Here is a 23,598-nt window from a genome sequence, read left to right on the forward strand (position 1 = left end):
CCTAGGCTGTTAATGGAAGCCAAGGAGGAAATAGCGGATGCCCTGAGGATAATTTTTCAATAGATACAGGTGAGGTTCCAGAGGATTGGAGGTCTGTGAAAGTTTTACCATTATTTAAAAAGGTTGCAAGGGATAGGCCAAATAATTATAGGCTGGTCAGTCTGACTTTAGTGGTGGACAGATTATTAGAAACAAGTCTAAGAGCCAGGATAAACTGTCACTTGGGCATGGATTAATCAGGGGTAGCCAGCATGGTTTTGTTAAGACAAAATCATATCTTAGTAACTTAATTGAATTTTTTGGGAAAGTAACAAGAGAGTTTGATGAGAGTAATGCAGTGGATGTGGCCTACATGGATTTTAGGCATTTGACAAAGTCCCACATGCAGACTGATCTGAAAAGTAAAAGCCCATGGGATACAGGAAATGCGGTGAGTTGGATCAGTGACAGGAAACGGGCTAATGATTATGATTGACAAAATAATATTTTAGCAAATGGAAAGAGGTTTCCAGTGGCGTTGCACAGGGCTCAGTGTTGGGTCCCTTGCTGTTTGTGGTATATATTAATGATATGGACTTAAATGATAGTAAAGAGGATTGCTGTGGACTTCAGAATATCAATAGTTTGGTTGAGTGGGCAGAAAAGTGGCAAATGGAATTCAATCCAGAACAGAGACGGGTAATGCATTTGGGGAGGACAAACAAAGCAAGAGATTACACAATAAAAGGGAGGATATTGAGAGGGGTAGTGGAAGTAAGGGACCTTGCAGTGCATATCCACAGGTCCCTGAAGATGGCAGGACAGGTAGAGATGGTGGTGAAGGAAGTTTATAGAATGCTTTCCTTTATTGTACAGAGTATAGAATACAAAAGCAAGAATGTAATGCTGGAACTGTATAAAATGCTGGTTAGGCTACAGCTGGAGTTTTGTGTACAGTTTTGATTGCATTAGGAAGTACATAATCGCTCTGGAAAGAGTCCAGAAGGAATTTACAAGATTGTTGCAGAGCAGGAAAATTACAGCTATGAGGAAAAATTAGGTAGACATGGGTTGTTTTCCTTAGAACAGAGGAGGCTGAGAGGTGACTTGATTGAGGTGTACAAAATTATGGGGGGCCTGGATAGAGCAGACACAGAAGACTTGCAGTCAGTTATCAGGGGCACAGATTTAAGGTGATTGGTTGAAGGACTAGAGGGAATATTGGGGAAAACTTTTTCACCCAAACAATGGTAGTGTCTGGAATTCTCTGCCGGATTGGTAGTTGAGGCAGAAACCCTCAAATCATTTAAAGGGCACCTGGATCTACCTGACATGCTGTAACCTGCAAGGCTACAGACTGGATGCTGGAAGGTGGTATTAGAATGGGCAGCTAGTTTTTTTCAGCCAGTGCCAACACAATGGACTGTTCAATGTCCAGCATATTTGTATCAGTAACTTTGGTTACTTGACATTAGAACCAGGTAGCACAATGTCATAAATTAAAGTTGACGCATGACTCCGCAGAATAGAATTAGCCAGTCTTGGTTCTTGTTAATTGTGCCTTTTCCTCTGCCCTCCTGGGCCCCCCCAAAAAACTCCATAGTAACCATAAATAAACAGACTTGGTTATGCCTTCAATTTAAAGAAAAATGTTAGACATGGCTTAGGGAAATTGAACAGTCATGAAATACAGCTCATTAGGTTGTGTTCCTTAACAACATACTTAAGGCTTCCAAGCATATGCAAAACTTTGAAGGCACTTTACTATCATTGGCACGTAACTGACTAAAGGATGTCAAACATTGTGATCACAAGCTATGTGTTGGGTGGACTACAAACTCATCCAATCAAAACTTTAATCTCAGGAAAGATCCGTTTTTAAGTCCACAGGGTGAAACCTCTGCCAGAATAAATGTTGCCAAACTTAGAGCAGCAGGACTGAATCTTACCATTATCAACACAGCATCTGGGAACAGTGAAATGGCTTATATGCTGCAGCCAGTAAAACCCAAGGACCAAAATCAGAAACCTCAAAGATTGGTATGATAGAATGATATGGAGGTTGCTGAATTGTTCTGTGAGAAACGCACCCTTCAGCTACCATGGTTGAAAGACAGGTCATCAACATCAAAAAACCTATAAATGCCAAGAAAAGGTGTGAGCTACAAGCAAAACTAAGTTATGCACGTAAATTGGCTGACAAAGCTAAGGGAATATAGATGTAAACTGACATGGATCATATGTAAAAGTTCTATGAGGCACAAAGAAATACCTGACATGGTTTGCAATTAGCTACAATTAATCTAGGGGCCTAATGTCCCAGTGAATAAAGTGATTTGAACTGGGCAAGCAGCAGGAAGTCAATAGCTGTGTAGTATCTACTGTTTACATTTCATCAGTGCTGGCATCCAATACCTTGGTTCTTTCTGATCTACGCCAAAATCTTTGCTCAATCTAGAGGCTTCTAAAGCTTGACATTGATGTGGTTCCTATCCTTTTCAGCCTTACCAGCATATTGAGCTTTGACCTTCTGTCTCTCAACAGTTTTAAAACTGTTTCCTCCGCTATTCAATTGGTAAACTTGATGCACTAGCATTATGGGGAACATTGGCCTCTTTCTTTATTCACCTGTTTAACATCCAGTATGGGATGTGTTTCCCTGCCAGCTTGCACCAGTAGCATGCCATGCTTGAGTGAGAGTCATTATATTTTTAGTCAGATTAGTCTCGCACAGCCACTTGAGCCTGCAGTCATTATTCCTGCACGTGACTGTTGCTCCAAGTTTGGAGCCCAATAAACTCTCAAAGGCGAGCTTTGAACACTCAGAGTTCATCCTAAGTAATGAACATGGACATGTATGTTGTAGGGTGCCACAGAGCACTGCTATCCAGTTAGAAAAACTTGATTTATATCATGACTTTAATAACCACAGGATGTCAGAAAGGGCTTTATAGTCAATGCAATACTTTTTTGACATTTAATCACTGTTTTAATGCAGCCGCCAATTTGCACACAGCAAACCCCCTCTCATTATAATGGTCAAATAATCTGTTTTGGATGATATTGAGGGATAAATATTGGCCAGGACACCAGGGAGAACCCCCCCCCCACCCGCTAAAAGCAAAATACTGTAGATGTTGGAAATCTGAAATTAAAACAGAAAATACGGGAAAAACTCAGCAGGTCTGGCAGAATCTGCGGAGATGAGTGGGCTCTGAAGAATGGTCATACGTACGCGAAATGTTAACTCTATTTTTCTCTCCACAGATGCTACCAGACCTGCTGAGTTTTTCCAGCATTTTCTGTTTTAATTTTAGAACTTCCCAGCCATTCAGAATAGTGCCATGGAATCATTTATGTTCATCTGAGCTGTTAATCTCATGCAAAAGCATCTCCAACAGTGCAGTACTCCTTCAGTACTGAGACTGGAGTGTCAGCCTTGATTTTTGTGCTTAAATCCTGGAACACAACTCGAACCCACAACCTTCTGACTAATCAGCAACCACTACCAATAGAATGACGGCTGCCATTGCCCCCTGCCCATTCCCATAGTGCTGCAAAACCACCTCATTCAAGTATTTATCCAATTCTCTTTTTCCACCACCCTTTTGGGCAGCACACTCCAGGTCCAACTGTAACTACCTCAAGAAGTAAAAACACTATAAACAAAAAAGGGCCCAAGTTTTTCATCACAGTTCCTGCTGATATTGATGGAGAGAGAAACAGAGTTAAGCTTTCAAGTCAGTGACCTTTCAACCTTATGAAACATCATTGGCCTGAAAATGTTAATTCAGTTTCTCTCCATTAAATCCAAGTTTTTGTGGTATTAATTTGATAGCTGAAGTTCCTTACGATCCATTCTCTTGAAGTATTTTTCCAGATTTCCTTTTGAATGTCACTATTGAATTTGCTACTGCCATCCTTTCAGGCAAAAGTACAAGGGGCACAGCTATAGGGTGATTGGCAAAGGAACCTGAGACAACCTGAGAAGAAACTTTTATGCAATGAGCAGTTAGGATTTGGGATGCATTGCCTGATTAGGGTGGTGGAAATTGGTGTAACAGTACCTTTCAAAAACAGATTGGATAAATACTTCAAGGAGAAAAAAACACAGCGATATGGGGAAAGAGCCAAGGAGTGGAACTAACTGGATCACACTTCAAAAGAGTCAGATTCAATGCACTAAGTGACCTGTTTCAGTGCTGTACTGCTATGATCCTATGAGATTATGCACAGGGAAATAGTTGAAATAGAGTCATAGAGGTCTACAGCACACAAAAAGGCCCTTCAGCCCATCGAGTCTGCGCTGGTCAAACAAGTAGATAAAAACAAAAAAACTGCGGATGCTGAAAATCCAAAACAAAAACAGAATTACCTGGAAAAACTCAGCAGGTCTGGCAGCATCGGCGGAGAAGAAGAGTTGACGTTTCGAGTCCTCATAACCCTTCGACAGAACTTGAGTTCGAGTCCAAGAAAGAGTTGAAATATAAGCTGGTTTAAGGTGTGCGGGGGGCAGAGAGAGAGAGAAGTGGAGGGGGTTGGTGTGGTTGTAGGCAAAAGCAGTGATAGAAGCAGATCATCAAAAGATGTCACCAACAATAGAACAAAAGAACACATAGGTGTTAAAAGTTGGTGATATTATCTAAACGAATGTGCTAATTAAGAATGGATGGTAGGGCACTCACGGAATAGCTCTAGTGGGGTTGGGGAGAGATTTAAAAATATTTTAAAATAATGGAAATAGGTGGGAAAAGAAAAATCTATATAATTTATTGGAAAAAAACAAAAGGAAGGGGGAAACAGAAAGGCGGTGGGGATGGGGGAGGGAGCTCAAGACCTAAAGTTGTTGAATTCAATATTCAGTCCAGAAGGCTGTAAAGTGCCTAGTCGGAAGATGAGGTGTTGTTCCTCCAGTTTGCGTTGGGCTTCACTGGAACAATGCAGCAAGCCAAGGACAGACATGTGGGCAAGAGAGCAGGGTGGAGTGTTAAAATGGCAAGCTACAGGGAGGTTTGGGTCATTCTTGCGGACAGACCGCAGGTGTTCTGCAAAGCGGTCGCCCAAACCTCCCTGTCACTTGCCATTTTAACACTCCACCCTGCTCTCTTGCCCACATGTCTGTCCTTGGCTTGCTGCATTGTTCCAGTGAAGCCCAACGCAAACTGGAGGAACAACACCTCATCTTCCGACTAGGCACTTTACAGCCTTCTGGACTGAATATTGAGTTCAACAACTTTAGGTCTTGAGCTCCCTCCCCCATCCCCACCGCCTTTCTGTTTCCCCCTTCCTTTTGTTTTTTTCCAATAAATTATATAGATTTTTCTTTTCCCACCTATTTCCATTATTTTAAAATATTTTTAAATCTTTTATGCTCTCCCCAACCCCACTAGAGCTACTCCTTGAGTGCCCTACCATCCATTCTTAATTAGCACATTCGTTTAGATAATATCACCAACTTTAACACCTATGTGTTCTTTTGTTCTATTGTTGGTGACATCTTTTGATGATCTGCTTCTATCACTGCTTTTGCCTACAACCACACCAACCCCCTCCACTTCTCTCTCTCCGCCCCCCCCCACACACCTTAAACCAGCTTATATTTCAACTCTTTCTTGGACTCGAACTCAAGTTCTGTCAAAGGGTCATGAGGACTCGAAACGTCAACTCTTTTCTTCTCCGCCGATGCTGCCAGACCTGCTGAGTTTTTCCAGGTAATTCTGTTTTTGTTCTGGTCAAACAAGTGCCTAACTACTTGAATTTAGTAACAGTGTCTTGGCGCCATTAAGACTTCCATTGACTGCAATGTGAAAAATATACCTAAAGAAGATTCAGATCCATTTAAGACACAAATTAAGCAACTTTCTTTTTATTGCTGAAAAGAGAGACATGTTCCAAAGTTTTTCATCTTCCACTCATCAGGACAAACCCAAGAATGCCAAATTTCAAACAATTACAACATATAGGAGAAAAGAGTGATGATTGGTTGACAAGGCGACTCTGAATGGCCGAGGTGTTGTCATGTAGAAAGCAACAAGGAACAGTCCAACAGATCATCAGTCCAAAAGACGTTCTACCTGCCACATAACTGAACAACATCGTATATGAATTTCAGTGCCAGTGTGAAGCCAGGCATGTAGGCCATATGTCCCAGTGATTGGCTGCAAAAAATCAAACAGCATGTTCCTTCAGTTGTCCATAATAATCAGAATACAGATCATACTCAACCAGCCCACGCTTGCAAAACCCAAAACAAAAACGTCAACTGTTAAAAGTGATTCTGCGATTGGACAGCACTTAATGAAGAAGCTTTGTGCCTTTCTTGAATTACACTGGAGCTTGGGGAGCCTATGGTTCCCCATTGTATTCCCAATGACAACGCCTCAGCTCATCAGAATTGACTTGCCAACCGATCGTCACCCTTTTCTCCTGTAATATAAATTATTGTGATCAAAATTTGGCATTCTTGAGTTTGTCCTGATGAGTGCAAGATGAAAAGATTCAGCTGCATCTCTTTTCAGCAACTTTTCTGCTGAAAAATCAGGACCAGAGAAGTGCCAAATCACATTTGTGGTCAGCACAACACATTCAGCTGTAAATGTGTCATAGACACAATAGGCAGACATCTCCCAACCTGATAATAAAATATAGAAAAATCTTATGTTTATTTCTCAAATGCAGGAGAAAATCAGCTTTTAGTGATTCACCACTCAAAAAAACCAAATCTGGCAATTTATCAGCAAAAAACTCAACAATTTGACCAACGTCAAGTCCCAATGATTCAAGCCAAGCTGCAGACTGATATTAAATTTTGTATGATAGGTCTATGACATAAGAAAATGCAATTTTCAATTTAAGTAAGACAGCATGTTTCCTGTACAACATGTACTCATTGTTTATATTGCAGGCCATGAGATCCATTCAAAAAGTAGTACAGAATTATAAAACATAAGCTGGATAATAGAGAACTCTGAGACTTATTTTCTTGGCAGAATGGAGTTAGCTGAAGATGTGGGCATTTATGTGAAGTTGTTTCCCAGTAATGGAGTTAAAACCTATAACCAGACTGAGATTACAGGGGATTATTTCATGCACTGTCATAGGAGAAGAATAATGCGGGAGATGGAATATGGTGGGAAATCTCATGAAAAACTATCTGTCACTTACACGTGGTTTAAGTCTCTATAATGAAACTGGAGTGAAACACAGTTTTTCATCAAAATACATTTATTAGAAAAGCCTCCTTTATATTAGGTTGTAACAAGTTAGTTCCTATGTCCAGTTAGACTTTTACAGACTACATTAAGTACTTTTCAGTAGACCTTTTAAAAAGTACCATCATATAGTAAAATGCCTAACACCAGAAACTAGTTTGATGCATTCAGTAGAGAATTTAGGATCTCACTGACTGAGAAACGTCTTTTGGGACAAGGACAGGTTTCTGTGTATTTTCCAATTACAACAAGAGAATTTCTAAACAGAGCTAACAAGCCTATTAGAATGTCACTATAGATAATATAGCGAATCTAATTTGCATTAATTTGGTGGTTGCTGTATTTCCTTAAAATTTTACAGCTCAATGCATACTCTTAACTAAACTTTAAAAAAGCACCATCTGTAATATAACACCTAACATTCTATATTTAAGACACTAAATTTTAACTTATTCATCTGTAGCATCACCAAGTCATTCATCCTTTGGAAGAAGAGCTTTGATGTCATCTTCAATGTCAATGGTGAGGAAGTTTTTGCTATATCGCCTATATGGCTCACCGTTTGACTCAATAAGGAATTTTTCGAAATTCCAGCCAATATCATTCCGACGGACTGGCTTCCAGTCTATGAACTTGGGATCACCCATTAAGGTATCAGGATCATCATAAGTCTCAGGCAACTTCTTCTTCAGAAAAGTGAAGACTGGATTCTCGTCTTCTCCATTGACATCAATCTTTTTTGACAAAGAGAAATTTGGTTCAAAGCCATTGCCTGGACGGACATATTTCAAGGAATTAAGGATCTCCTCATTGTACATATTTTCCTACAAAATCAATGTAAAAGATGAAATACATGAATCCTTGATTTCAGCTATTTTTTGGACAAGTTATACACCTATTTTATGGAAACACAGAGCAGGCCAATCATCATCCGTTTCTGATTTGCACCCTTATTCAGATCTTAAACAGGATCAACCTGAAACCTCCATTGTCTATTCTCTCTACAGATGGTGATTGACCTGTAGGATGCAAATTACTTTTCAAATTTAAATAATCATCTAAAAACTACTGTAGTTGCTGCAATAGTATCAGCACTTCCGACTAGCCTGTATGTGACATGCTTTGAGATGTTTCTGAGAAACATGGTAAGATGTTAGATGCAAGTTACTTCTTTCAAAGTATCAAATGTTGAATTCATCACAGTACTGTAACTCACTCCCAACTGGTCATGGTTTTTCTTTAAGCTTAACTAGTTTGCAGATACCAGTTGGGATTAAAATAAGCAGACATCCCATCTTATTACATTGCACCTTTTTACTCCAATGGTAACAAACTAAACTCTGAATTTGTCCAAGGTTAACAACTGTTATTACAAAATATGATAAGATGAATGAATAAGGGCACTGGAAGAGAAGCTCCTTAAAATTATTGCCTTAAAAATCTGAAAATCAAATGCAGAACTCAAAAATGTTTGCTTTTAAATTGCTATATAAACCATGATAATATTTTAATGATTAATTTTATCAAAAGTTTATTAAGTTACTGAAGTTGGAAAATGTCAAAATATTACTAAAAATAGCAAGTTAGTCAGGGTTGCTATAACTTAAGCTTCTAATTTATCTACAACAGTTTAGGGCTTCCATAAGAGAAATTGAGTCAGTTAAACTAAGTGGTGACATGCTCTGTGAAAAAAGACATCAAAGTATTGTTTTTCCTGAAAAAGTATTAGATTTACCTGGTAACCAAATTGGTTGCAGGGAAAACCCAGAATCACAAACCCCTGGTTGCCGTAGCGACTCTGGAGCTCATTCATCTGTTGGTAATCCCTGTTAGTTGTGCCTCATAAGGATGCAACGTTTTCAATCAACACCACCTTTCCTATGAGGTTGGAGAAACTGAAGATTTCACCATTGAGAAGTTCTGCAGACAATTCATAAAATCTCATTCCAGTATTCGCCATCTTCCTTGCTAGTCTTCTGCACTGTTGCCTCAACCCTACTCTTACATACAGATGTATCTGTACTGTCGAGTAAGTGGAAACACGTGCTCAAGGTATTAAATCAGTAACAATCCTTTGACTGAAATTTGTGTTACTCTGATCAAAGGAAGGTAGCAACAAAGCATCACGGCTCTAGATAAAATATGGAGAGCATAAGTTACATATGAATATCCTTAAAATTCTAGGAATTTAAAATCTTACGCCTGCATGCTATATCCTGTTGTGTTTTTGTCACACATGTTAAGTTTTTCCCATTATAAATATCTGTTTACATATTTCAGTGGAATCTGCCTATGTAAACTTAACTGTTGTGTTTAATGGTCACTCCTTGCCAGAAGTGATGCTGCAGCATCTCAATTGTGCAGCTCCCAGCTCAACAGCGTAGATTGCATAGAAACTCCTTTGCTCCAGCCCAACTATATTTACTTTAAAGACAGCTGGATCAACCACTCAATGGTTGGAGAAAGTAGCACTGGCACGTGCTGTGCTGCTTTGCCCATTTCTTCTTGGAAGTAGCAAATTAGGCCTTACAACAGTATATGACCCTATTTGCATATTCAAAAGCATCCAGTCTCTTTTTAGCAGTGATTAATGTTGGCATCCATTTAAAAACCTGCCCAAAAGTTGATTCAAATCAGGAAAAACACAAGATTCACAACTGACAATCACCCATTTTTGAGAAAAGGCAAAAGTAAAAAATAAACAGTTCAAAGATTCTTCCCATGACTTTAAAACTGTGATTGATGTCTGCTACCCCTAGTCTATTATCTTTTGCTATCTAACCCTACTTCATCTAATGACCACACATGGTCTCAATTCCCCATGTGCAATGCCACAGAATACCTTTGTATTTAGAAACAAATATCTTTTTCTAGCAAGTTAAACCAAAACAAAATATACAAAAAACTCATAACAGCAGGTATGTAGTGGTTGCAAGACTGTGCTTAGTTTGTTCATTTCAAGATCTGCTTTCTAACCTCAATTATAAACTAACTCACCCAGTAACAATAAGGTTGATTCAGATATGAAATCCATTTTGTACCCTCATATGACTTTAGTCTCTATTGAAAACGAGAGTAAAATTTAACAGAATGTAAACAGATGTTCAACCCCAACCTGCCCCATTCGAACAGGGTGGTTAGATTAAAATTGGGGCTACAATGTGTAAAAACCCCTGGATTAGGGATGGTAAAATCAGCGAGGATTCTCATACCTGATTGCTATCCAGTTACCTCCACTGGAATAGCAACTGTGTTGATGTCTGATGAGGACAAAATGGGGCTTGGCTATAATTTCCTCCCACAAAAATGGCTTGCCATCATTCATCGTCAAAGCTCACACATGAATAATGACAACCTAGATAACGTACCAAAGAGCATTGACACTTGGAGAAGCATAATTCCCTTGTCAAGAAAATAATCAATGTATATTGCTGAAAAGAGGCACACACAACCGAAGCTTTTTGCCTTGCATTCATCAGAATAACCACAAGAATGTCAAATTTTAAACAATCACCAACAATTTATATTACAGGACAAAAGGGTGCTGATTGGTTGGTAAGTCGTCTGATCAGTCGAGACGTTGCCGTGAAGAAAGCAACAGGGAACTATAGGTTCCCCAAGCTCCCAGGTAAATCAAAAACATTCCTTTTGTTTGCAGAGAACGGGTCCTTGTTGCGTATGAATGTATGTCGCTTCTAGCAAGTGCAAATAAGCCCCATTACAAGCTTGACTGATTATCTTAAATTGGTTGTTAATGTAGCTATTAATGCACTGAGGATTGTTCAGCAATTGCTGCCCAATTAATCACATATAACAGTAAACATTTTGTTTTGAGTTTTGCAAATGTGGGCTACACTCTGCCTATTACAACCAAAGGAACATGCTGTTTGATTCAATCATGGGGATGTACAGCCTATGTACTGCACCTGGAATCACACCAGCACTGAAATTCATACACAATGTGGCTCAATTATGTGGTAGGCAGAATGTCTTTTTGGACTGACGGTACTGTCCTGTTAGTGGAAAATAGCACTCACATAGCCACTGAATAGTAACAGCATGAAATGGCTTGCTTAACCTGTTGTTCAATCAGCACCCTTTTTTGCCCTGTAGTATAAATTGTTGTGATCATTTAAAATTTGGCATTCTTGGGCTTGTCCTGATGAGTGCAAGATGAAAAGTTTCAGCAACCTGTCTCTTTTTTCAGCAATATTCAACTTCTGTACTTCTAAGTTATCAATATATCCAGGAGTAGGAAGAGAAGGTGGGGGGAAGACATTAAAACACATTTCACAAGAAATGAAAATAAAATACCAAACAAAAGTATAAGTACATGTCATAATACATGATTTCACCAAACAGTGATCATATAGCAAAGAGGTATTTTCAAATCTCATATTTTACTAATGTGGTGAATTTGATATGTGTAGCTCATGCTATTTTTTTTAAACTATGTCAACAGGAAAAGTATATTTTTAAGAAGTATAATTTAATTTCTCAGAATTGAGTATGAATCTCACTTGAAATTTAAAATTAGTTCAGGATTTCCAAAATTTTAAATTTCTATTGCTTATCCTTTGTTGACACCAGCCACCAGACCCATCCACTACAACAAACCCCTAAAGTTACTTTGTTACATTAACAACTGCAGCAGCTATTATATTAGCAATGTTAAGTTGCTAAAGGCTGTTATAATGAGTGCTTCACAGGGCCAATTAACCAACAAGGAAAAGTATCTCCAGTATAAAAACAAGTCCTTGTGCATTGCCACAGCTGCACCACATAACATCCTGAACAGTCAAAATATGTGATGTAAGAGGGCCAACGAAGCTGGAATCTGAGCAAATGGGGGTTTTGTGGACATGTCATCCTTTAACTGGACAATAACATGATGGGCATAAGCCACTAATTAGTCTAGTGAAATTCTGGATTTTAAATTATAAAAACAAGTATAAGAAGGAGGTACAAATGGGCTAGTGGTTTGGAACACTGAAGAGGGAACTCAAGAGACATTTAGAGGACAAACCAGGGACCAAGCCAGAGGGTGCAGATGCATATAATCATTGCTTCCAACCAGGGTATAAATAAAGTAAATGTGGCTCTCTATGAAAACTCCTGCTCAATACTGTAATGTATCAGGTCTTGCCCATGCTGAATTATGTTCAATCATAGCCATCAATACAGGTCAACATCAAATCAATAAATGTCATGTCTATCAAAACATAACAAATTGGCATCTCAGATGGGATGATGGCAGGCAGTTGATTCATTATTGAATTCCTTGCCTCTGACCTACTCTTGTAGCCATAATATATATATATGGCTGGTCCAGTTAAATCCCAATCAATGATAAGCCCATTGATGTTGATGGTTGAAGATTCAGCAATGGTTATGCCACTGAATGTTAAGGAGCGGTGATTAAATTCTCTCTTATTGGAGATGGTCTTTGCCTGGTACTTGTGGGGCATGAATAATACTTGTCACGGTTCAGCCCAAGATCAAATGTTGTCCATGTTACATGCAGGCACAAATTGCTTCTGTTTCTAAAGAGCTGTGAATAGTACTGAACAATGTGCACTTTGTCAGTGAACATTCCCACTTCTGACTTATCTTTTGAAGGGTAGGTTATTGATGGAAAGCCGAAGGTGGTTGGGCTTTAGGACACTGCCCTGCAGAACTCCTGAAGCCATGTCCTGGAGCTGAGATAATTAGCCTTCAACACCCACAATCATCATTTTCATCATGACTCTGTGAGAAGAGTTGCTTTGGTAAGCAAGTGTCAGGCATTCTGGCTACATGACCAGCCCAACTCAGTTGCGACGGTCTCAATATGGTGTGGATGTTTGGAATGCTAGCTTAGGTGAACGTTTCAGTGTCCGGTGTTTTGTCCTGCACTGTAGCTTCATCAGGTTGGCACCTCATTTTTAAGCGTGCCTGCTGCTGGCATGCTCTTCTACACTCCTCATTGAACCAGGGTTAGTCAACTGGCTTGACAGTAATAGTACAGTGAGAGATATGCTGGGCCATGGGGTTACAGAAAGAAAAACAGAAAATGCTGGAAAAAAACTCAGCAGGCCTGGCAGCACCTGTGGAGAGAGAAACCGAGTTCATGTCTTGAATCGATATGGCTCTCCTTCACCCACCTCCCTGTAGAAATGGAGTTTGTGGCTGTTTCCTAATCTAATCTCCTCTCCTAGGACTCCAAATTCCCTTTAGACTTCCCTTCCTCCCTCAACCTACAGACTTCCAAATTACAACTGGTAGATTGGTATGGATGAGCAGAAAGTATTGGGAAATATTCAGGCAGCATCTGTGGAGGGAGAATTCATGTTTCAGTGCCATGACCATTGACTTGTAGGATCTATTCTCTTCATCTTCGTTGGTGTGACAAAGAAAATGTTCAGGCAGCACCTGTGGAGCGAGAATTAATGTTTCAGCTCAGTGAGCATTGTGATCTATTCTCTTAAGGCTTGTTGGTGTATTGGGCTTTAGATCTTCTGTCTACCAACACGCTTTCCCCCTCCCCACCCCCCCAGAAGAATAATGATAAATGCACTCACCCATCCCTTCAGTTTCCTTCCCTCATACCGACGGACGACCATGTGGGTCCCCAGGGAAAATGTTTACCCTCCCCGTCCCCCCCCCCCCCCCCCCCCACCCCCCACCCCCGTTCAACCGTTAAATTCGGTGGTTGGGGTGGGGAGCTCACTATTAATGGGGACGGGTCTCCCGTCCGCTCGAGCCGGTGACTGTTATCCCCTCACCTTTCCCGCCGACTGCGAGCCGGTGACGGTTATTTCCCCCTCCCCCTCCCCCCCACTACTCCACTCCGCTCCGCTCCGCTCCCGCGAGCCGGTGACGGTTGTCCCCCCCCACCCCCGCGAGCCGGTGACGGTTGTCCCCCCCCACCGCCGCGAGCCGGTGACGGTTGTTCCCCCCCACCCCCGCGAGCCGCTGACGGTTGTCCCCCCCCACCCCCGCGAGCCGGTGACGGTTATTCCCCCCCACCCCCGCGAGCCGCTGACGGTTGTTCCCCCCCCACCCCCGCGAGCCGGTGACGGTTGTTCCCCCCCCACCCCCGCGAGCCGGTGACGGTTGTTCCCCCCCCACCCCCGCGAGCCGGTGACGGTTGTTCCCCCCCCCACCCCCGCGAGCCGGTGACGGTTATTCCCCCCCACCCCCGCGAGCTTCAGATGCTCGAGCGAATCCGCCCAACCAAGGGGCCGGTGAGTAACTGGTCCCCTATCTCAGGGAGTGCAAACAAACTATCACCGCCCCCCTCGATGTTTTCTTTAAAAATTGTATTTATATTAAATATTTTTCTTTTCACCTAGAATGGTCACTATTGCTTTTCAAAAACCTGAGCCTTCGCGCCTTGTGTTGTCAGTTCATTGGATAATATTTACCCCTCAGCAGATGATCTGGTGTTATCACACCCCTGGGAGCTTGCTGTTGACAAATTGGTTCCCGTTTCCTACACTGCAACATTGACTACACTCCAAAAGTGCTTCATTGCCTGTAAAGCGCTTTGAGACGCCCTGGGGTCGTGAAAGGCGCTACAAAAACGTAAATGCAAGTTGAACTTTTTTTCCGTGCCGGTGGTAATGTTTTAATCAACTTCAACTCTAAGTATGAATGGTTTGAAAGTAGTTTGGTGGCTCAAATGCCTATTACTTATACTTATCAGCCATGATTGAATGGCAGAGCAGACTCGATGGGCCGAATGGCCTAATTTCTACTCCTATGCCTTATGGTCTTATGGTCTTATACATGGACCCCTAAAATCCCACATGGCCAATTGTATCAGGACTTCACTAATGAATCATGACTTGTGTCTACCAATGCTGAATCAGTAATAATTTACAAGGTCAACTCATTTAACTATTCATTGGTAGCACTCTGCCACATTCAGTGCAAGATGATATTGTTATTACTGTGTTTGGAAATTAGAGAGCAGACATTCAAATGTCAAGTCTGAATCAAGATTGCAGCAGCAGCAGATGGGTACGAGGGAGTTCAACAGATGAATTGGTTAAGTGTTTGGGTCACTCAGTTCGCTGTCAGGTAACTGCATCGGATGGCTCCTGACATTCTTGTCTCACTTTTCAAGAATGCCTTCTACTGAAAGACCTAGCAATCAAAGATGGAACAAGAATACTGGAAAAGAGGAGCACCCAATTTGAATGAGAGCCACTTTCAATCCCTTCTAGAGGGATTCAGCAGAGAAAGACTGTTGGGTCTCCACAAGAACAGTCTGTGAAAGAAAAATATATTTTACGCCACGTGGGGGGAGCTGGTACTGGCATTGATTGTCAACTCTCAACCCTGTAGCTGCAGGTCAATGCTAGAAAAAAGTTAAATTATGTTTCCATTGGGGGGAAAAGATGTTATCATAGGCAAGAGAGTAAGCAACCAGACACAGATTTAAAACAATTGAACCAATGGGGAGATTAGGAGATTTATTTTAACACGCCTACTTACTATGATCTGGAATATGCTGCCTGAAAGGGCGGTGGAAACAGTTTCAATCATAACTTTCAAAAAGGATTTGGGTTATATAGCAGTAAAAGAAAAGAATTCCAGGGCTCTGGGAAGGAAGAGGAAAGTGGGACTAAAAGGCTCTTTCAAAGAGCTATTACAGGCACAATATGCTTACTGGTCTTTTGTGCTGTAAGATTCTATGGGATGAAGATGAGCAAGGCAACACATTGGCTACTCTCCCTTTACTTCCTTGGCACCAGCACACTTTTTACTATCAAAAATCAAGTTGAACAGCTAAAACTTCACACTGTATTTGCCATTTCGCTGACCAGCAATTACTTGCATGCAGAGCTATGATACCTCTTTCACATTAACTGAATGATACCACTAGATCTCACATTATCTCTCTGTTGCCATCTGGTCGATATCCCCCACCGGAATGGTCTGAGGGCTCTCCGCTTCTTCCTGAACAGAGGCCTGAACAATCCCCATCCACCACTACTCTTCTCCATCTGGCTGCACTTGTTCTCTCACTGAACAATTTCTCCTTAAACTCACCTCACTTCCTCCAAATAAAAAGTGTGGCTATGAGTACCTGTATGGGCACCAGTAATGCCTGTCTCTTTATGGGGTGTGGAACATTCCTTGTTCCAGTCCTACTCAGGCCCCGTCCCACAACTCTTTCTCTGGTACATCGATGACTGCTTCGGTGCCACTTCTTGTTCTTGTCTGGACCTGGAAAAATTTATTAATTTTGTTTCCAATTTCCACCCCTCCATCATTTTCACGTGGTCCATCACTGACACTTCCCTCCCCTTCCTTGACCTCTGTCTCAATTTCTGGTGATAGACTGTCCACTAATATTCATTACAAGCCTACCAACACCCACAGCTACCTCGACTACAGCTCCTCACACTCCATTTCCTGTAAGGACACCATCCCATTCTCTCAGTTCCTTCGCCTCTGTCGCATCTGCTCTGATGATGCCACTTTCCAAAACAGTTCCTCTGACATGTCTTCCTTCTCCCTTAACTGAGGTTTTCCACCCTCGGTGGTTAACAGGGCCCTCAACTATGTCCAGCCCATCTCCCGCACATCTGCCCTTATACCTTCCTCTCCCTCCCAGAACCATGATAGGATCCCCCTTGTCCTCACTTATTACCCCACCAGCCTCCACATTCAAAGAATCATCCTCCGCCATTTCTGCCAACTCCAGCATGATGCCACCACCAAACTCATCTTCCCTTCACCCCCCCCGATGGCATTCCGCAGGGATTGTTCCCTCTGGGACACCCTGGTCCACTCCTCCATCACCCCCTATACCTCAACCCCCTCCCACGGCACCTTCCAATGCAACCGCAGAAGGTATAACACCTGCCCCTTTACTTCCCCCTTCTCACCGTCCAAGGGTCCAAACACTCCTTTCAAGTGAAGCAGCACTTCACTTGCACTTCCCTTAACTTCGTCTACTGCTTTCGCACCTCCCAATGCGGTCTCCTATGCATTGGAGAGACCAAACGGAGACTGGGTGACTGCTTTGCGGAACACCTTCGGTCTGTCTGCAAGCATGACCCAGACCTCCCTGTCGCTTTCCATTTCAACACACCACCCTGCTCTCATGCCCACATGTCAGTCCTTGGCCTGCTGCAATGTTCCAGTGAAGCTCAACGCAAACTTGAGGAACAGCACCTCATCTTCCAACTAAGCACTCTACAGCCTTCCGGACTTAACATTAAGTTCAACAACTTCAGATTATGAACTCTCTCCTCCATCTCCATCCCCACTCCGATCCCCCTTTTTTCCAATAATTTATCATTTTTTAAATATATTTTTCTTTTCCCACCTATTTAAAAATTTATTTTGATCTATCATTTTATCTCTACCTTTTAGCCCATTTCAATCCCTTCCCCACCCCCCACTAGGGCCATCTGTCACTTGCTTGTCCTGCTTTCTACCCTTAATGTCACCATTAGCACATTCCTTAGATAATATCACCACCGCCAACACTCCTTTGTCCTTTTGTCTATGACATATTTGGCAATCTCTTCTTTGCCTCCACCTATCACTGGCCCTCTATCCAGCTCTACCTGTCCCACCCCCCTCAACCAGCTTATATTTCACAACATTTCTATATTTCCTTAGTTCTGATGAAGAGTCATACGGACTCGAAACGTTAATTGTGTTCCTCTCCGCAGATGCTGTCAGACCTACTGAGTTTTTCCAGCTATTTTTGTTTTTGTTTCAGATTTCCAGTATCCACAGTATTTTGCTTTTATCTTAGTCTTTACCTGATTCACTTAACCTTGATAAAGAAACTTGTGCAGGGTGCTTATGGGAAGCAGGACACAGGAGGGGACACCCCCACATAATTCATCCCCAACAAGCAGCTGGCCATGGACCTGATGGGGAAATTCTCTGCCAGCAGCTCATTTCAATTACACCCATGGTGCATATAATCAGGTAACTGATGTCCTTTTTAAGAGAGCTGAGGAATTGATCCAAAACAAAAACAGAATTACCTGGAAAAACTCAGCAGGTCTGGCAGCATCAGCGGAGAAGAAAAGAGTTGACGTTTCGAGTCCTCATGACCCTTCGACAGAACTTGAGTTCGAGTCCAAGAAAGAGTTGAAATATAAGCTGGTTTAAGGTGTGTGGGGTTGGGGGGGGGTGGGGGGTGGCGGGCGGGGGTGGTGCAGAGAGAGAGAGAGAAGTGGAGGGGGTTGGTGTGGTTGTAGGGACAAACAAGCAGTGAATTGATCCAGTTTGACATGAGAGCAAGGCGACAGCATGATGGGACCATTCAGTTTTATCATTTTATTGGATGAGCCAAATTTCAAGGTGTAATAGAGGCACCCAAATATTGTTGCATGTTCTTACCATTCTCCCTTTCATGTTTCTTCACAAAGTGAATATAATTTGCTGAACGCCCAAATTATGTGTGACTAGATTCATAGAAACCTTCATGTGAATGGCACATTTCTGGAAGTTATCACGATGCATTCATCCTCAGGAATTCTGCCTGCTGTGCGCTCATCAAAGAAAATAATAAATGGTTTATGGATGACAAAGCATCATCTTGCTACTATGGATAATGCTCCCTTGAAGAGTTACAATAACAGCTGTGGAGCATTACAACTTGTCACATGAGTCTCACAGAGTGATCTTTGAGAAAATCATTTGGTCTTAAAAGGTGCTTTTCCTGCATTAATATATGAGGACGAGCTTTGCAATATGCTCCAAATCAGACATCCTGTAGCTAGTTATGGCCTTCACAACTTTGCCATCCAAAAATGCCTAGACTTTGAGAATCTTGGGGAAGTCTCCCTAACTGCTTTAAAAACAGAACAGCATGGAACAGAGCACCCAGAGTAATGTAATTCAGAGGACTCCTCAGTGACAGCTGCAAGAAACATTTGAACTCAATTTATCAGTGAAACATTTTCACCTGTTTAAACAAAGTTTAGCATTTTTACCATTACCATTACTCCTTTCCCCCACCCTTGCAAAAAAATTACATTTCTTTCAACCCAGCACCCATCCTAGAACAACATAACAGTCCCCATTGGCCCTATGTGGCAGTGCAAGTTTAAGTCAATGAGCCCAAAACAGGTATACATTTTTTATTCCGAGCAATTCAAAAGTGAACATAAGCCGTTCTACTCCTCCATCATGCTTTACTTATCCTAGGTGTCAAAACATGTCTTGCTTTCTCCTGTTATAATTCTTCTATTAGGTGCAGTCCGAGGACCAGTGTCATGGGAGGTGATTGCCTACTCCTGTGTTCAAAAAAGGCTCATGGGACCAGGATACCAGTTGCTCCTGCAATGGAGGCAATGCTAGCTGCACCTCTGGAACTTCTACTGTGCAGCTTAGTCTCACCTCACGTATCCTACTGTATTTGAGGGGTAAGGCTAAATGCCTGCAAAGTGCACTGTCCTGAGAAACAACAACCTCATGCATATCATCTCCAACCTTCACCATTCTACTGAGCACCAAAACTGGCTGTCCACTAATTAGTAAGCTATTTGCTCTAATGACAGCAATGAGGTCCTGAAAAGCCTTTATGCTGGCCCTCATTATCTAAAAGTTTGAAAGTGCTGCCTCTTCTGTTTCCTGCACAGGCAGAGTCATAAACTGGTTCTTGGCTACTCCCATGGTGAGGAGATCTTGCAAATTGCTGTGTTGATTCCAGAACAAAAGAAAAACCTTCCATGATGTTACCACAAACAAGGGCTGTGGAATCCTGGGCTGCAGCTATCAGTCATCACACATTATTGCAGACTGATACAGCCATGATGTTCTTTGAACATTTTTTTTTCAGTTGAGTACACAAGAATTATGGGACTTGTCATGAAATCCATTGATCTGTCTATCCCTGGGCATTAAACTGGCAGTCTGTGGAGATTGTAACATTTAAAACACAGGATGTTCCAATGCTTGTTCCATTGGTTCCTGCCTAGTAACAAGGGTGGGATCTTCTGGGAGTATTTTGATGGGTCCCCAGATCAGTTCGAGGGTCAGTGAACAACTCTTCTTGAGGCAGTCAGTTTGAGGCAGTCTGCCAGCCAACAAGTGAAACAAAGACAAAAAGGGACAGTAACAGGTCTGATTAAGTTAAGTTAAAGAAAGAGATGTGGGGAGCAGACTTTAAGTAAAGAGGGCCATTGGAGCAAAGGTGCCCCTTTGCAGTAGTGGTGTTCTGCTTGGCATGGCCATAGATCTGAAAGTGTGCTTGTGATCTAGTGTTAAGTGACTCAAGAATCCAGGGAGAAGGAATCTCAAAAGGCAAGATTGAAACCCTGTGAGGTGGGCCATTGTTAAAGCCATTCGAGTAGGAGCAACTTTTGGAGAGAATTCCGAGGAGGGACCTTCGAAGGTAAAACTGGGAATCCCTCGTGAGACAGAGTTTCAATGAGATTGTTTGGCTTGGTGTTTACTGATGACTGGGTGGGTTCTTGAGAAATCCAAGGATTCTGTTTTGGTTCCACTTGTCATTAACTTTGTAGTTTGGTATGTTCAACCACAGATCATCTGTTAATTCACGTGTACCTCATACTTACCCTGAATGTTAGAGTATGAGATGCATATTGTAAATTGTTTTATCTTTCTGAACTTGTATAGTAAAGATTGTTTCTCTGTTCAAAACCTGTGAAATCTTGTGGCTTTAGTTCAAAAGCAGGTGTCTTGAATCTCAACATTTATCTATTTTATACAAAACATTATTGGTCCCTAACCAGATCTTCCCACAAGTCCCGGGGTCTGGCCAAGGATTGTAACAGTCCTAAAACTCAAAAGCCATGGGTTGTTTTATCCAAAGCTTCCACTGGAGAGGCAGAACATCTTCACCTACTCCTCCAGCTCCCACATGCTTTGAATTTCCCAATATCACATCCTCAGTAACATGATCTAATTCCAGGTGAGCTGATGCTTGGGAATGAGAAAGCAAGTAACTCAGAAGGACTTCAAGTTTATTCAGGCAGGGGAACATGAAACAAGATGGTACCCCTTTATAGTCTCTTCCACATGATTCTATTTCTTGTTGTTATCCTCTCATCATCGCTTTCATTGTTCTTCCTCCTCATTACCATCTTTCTCTTCACCAATCCTGGCTGTTCATTGCTAAAATGATTCTGCAGAAGAATAGTATGAGCAATGAATGGGTAAGGGTCAATCATTTGGACTAGGGAGAAAAAAAAGGGTTTGGAAGCTCCTGTGTGAATGACTGCTCTATTAACATGCAACCTACGTGGTCCCACCGGTTTCATCATCAGTCAATGCTAGAGAAGACTTCTAACCCAGCATCTCTATGGTTGCTCCTCCTAAGGGATGAACTCTCTGATATCTAGGAACTCCCCTCCTGTCCCTCATCTTTTATAAATATTGCACACAGGTTTCTTGTAACAAACTTTAGTTTTGGCTAGCATTTGAGAAATACCAGCCAGGTGACGTCACAGGTCCAAAGTTATACATCTGGTGGTACATTCATCTTGAAGTAGTGGAAGGAATTTTCAGATTTTATATACCACACGAATAATTGCTGTTAGGTGTTAACAAAAAATATTGTAAGATAGTGAGCTAGTAAACATCTCTGGTGGAGTAAGAAGGGTGGAGTAAGAAGGGTGACTTGTACAGCTATTAATTTCAGAATATCAGCAGTAAAGGCAGAAAGAGACAACAGCCAATGTGTTACTTTGCTTGCCTTCACCAAGCCATTGAATGTTTACCAGAAACAAAAACAAAAACAAAAATAGCTGGAAGAACTCAGCAGGTCTGACAGCATCTGCGGAGAGGAATACAGTTAATGTTTCGAGTTCATGTGACTCTTCGTCAGAACGTTTACCAGTGCTGGTCTGCAGTGTGGTGAGAGGTGTCATTCAGTATCATTGCCATATGTTCATATGGCACAGAAAACCTTTTTTTAAGGCTTCCTCCCAAGAATACCCAGCAATTTTTCTTTTGCTGCATTTAGTACAGGAGTATACGTAGGTCAGTCTGTAAAATCATGTTTTTTATTCTTTCGTGGAATAAGGGTATCTTTATTAAAATTCATTCATGGGATGCGGGCTTCACTGGCTGGGCCAGCATTTATTGCCCATCCTAGTTGTGCTTGAGAAGGTGGTGGTGAGCTGCCTTCTTGAACTGCTGCAGTCCATGTTGCGTAGGTACACCCACAGTGCTGTTTATTGCACCATTTATTATCTTTCCCTAATTGCCCTTGAGAAAATGGTAGTGAGCCACCTTCTTGAATGCTGCAGTCCATGTGGTATAAGAACACCTAGAGTGTTGCTGAGAAGGAATTGCAGGATTTTGACCCAGCAACCGTGAAGGCAATATAGTTCCAAGTCAAGCTTGGAAGGGAACTTGCTGGTGGTGGTGCTCCAATATATCTCCTCCCTTGTCCTTCTAGGTGGTAAAGGTTGTGGGTTCGGAAGGTGCTATCCAAGGAGCCTTGGTGAGTTGTTGCAGTGCATCTTGTATATCATACACCCTGCTGCTGCTGCGCGTCAATGGTGGAGGGGCTGAATGGTGACGGTAATGGATAACGTTGAGCTTCTTGAGTGTTGTTGGAGCTGCACTCATCCAAGCAAGTGGAGAGTATTCCATTACACTCCTGAGTTGTGCATTGTAGATGGTGGACAGGCTTTGGGGAGTCAGGAGGTGAGTTACTCACTACAGAATTCCCAGTCTCTGATCTGCTCTTGTAGCCTTAGTATTTATATGGCTAATCCAGTTCAGTTTCCGTTCAATGGCAACTCCCAGGATGTTGATAGTGGAGTATTCAGCAAAGGTAATGTCAATAATTGAATGTCAAGGAGAAATGGTTGGATACACTCTTGTTGGAGATGGTACATGCCTGGCACTTGTGTGGTGCAAATGTTGCTTGCCACTTGTCAGCCCAAGTCTGAATGTTATCCAGGTCTTGCTGCATATGGATACGGACTGCTTCAATACCTGAGTCGCAAATGGTGCTGAATATTGTGCAATCATCAGCGAACATCCCCACTTCTGACCTTATGATGGGGGGAAGGTCATTGATGAAGCAGCTGAAATGGTTGGGCTGAGGACACTAATCTGACAAACTCCCGCACTGATGTCCTGGGACTGAGATGATTGACCTTCAACAACCACAATCATTTTCCATTGTGCTAGGTATGACACCAACCAGTGGAGAGTTTTGGCCCGTTTCTTTGATTACCAGAGGAACTGAACATAAATATAAGGATGTTCTGCTTCAGTTATACAGGACATTGGTGAGACCGCACTTGAACACTGTGTGCAATTTTGGTCTCCTTATTTAAGGAAAGATGTAAATGCATTGGATGCGGTCAGAGGATACCGGGAATGAGTGGGTTGTCTTATGAGGAAAGGTTGCACAGGCTGGGCTTGTTTTCACTGGAATTTAGAAGAGTAAGGGGTGACTTGACTG

General features: G+C 42.0%; 1 pseudogene; it reads right to left on the reverse strand.

Moving 5' to 3' along the window:
* Positions 1–7,663: 7,663 nt before the first annotated feature.
* On the reverse strand, positions 7,664–13,792 carry LOC121279970 (annotated as a pseudogene).
* Between the last annotated feature and the right edge of the window lie 9,806 nt (positions 13,793–23,598).

Source organism: Carcharodon carcharias, chromosome 7 (assembly GCF_017639515.1).
Source record: "Carcharodon carcharias isolate sCarCar2 chromosome 7, sCarCar2.pri, whole genome shotgun sequence".
Lineage (NCBI taxonomy): Eukaryota > Metazoa > Chordata > Chondrichthyes > Lamniformes > Lamnidae > Carcharodon > Carcharodon carcharias.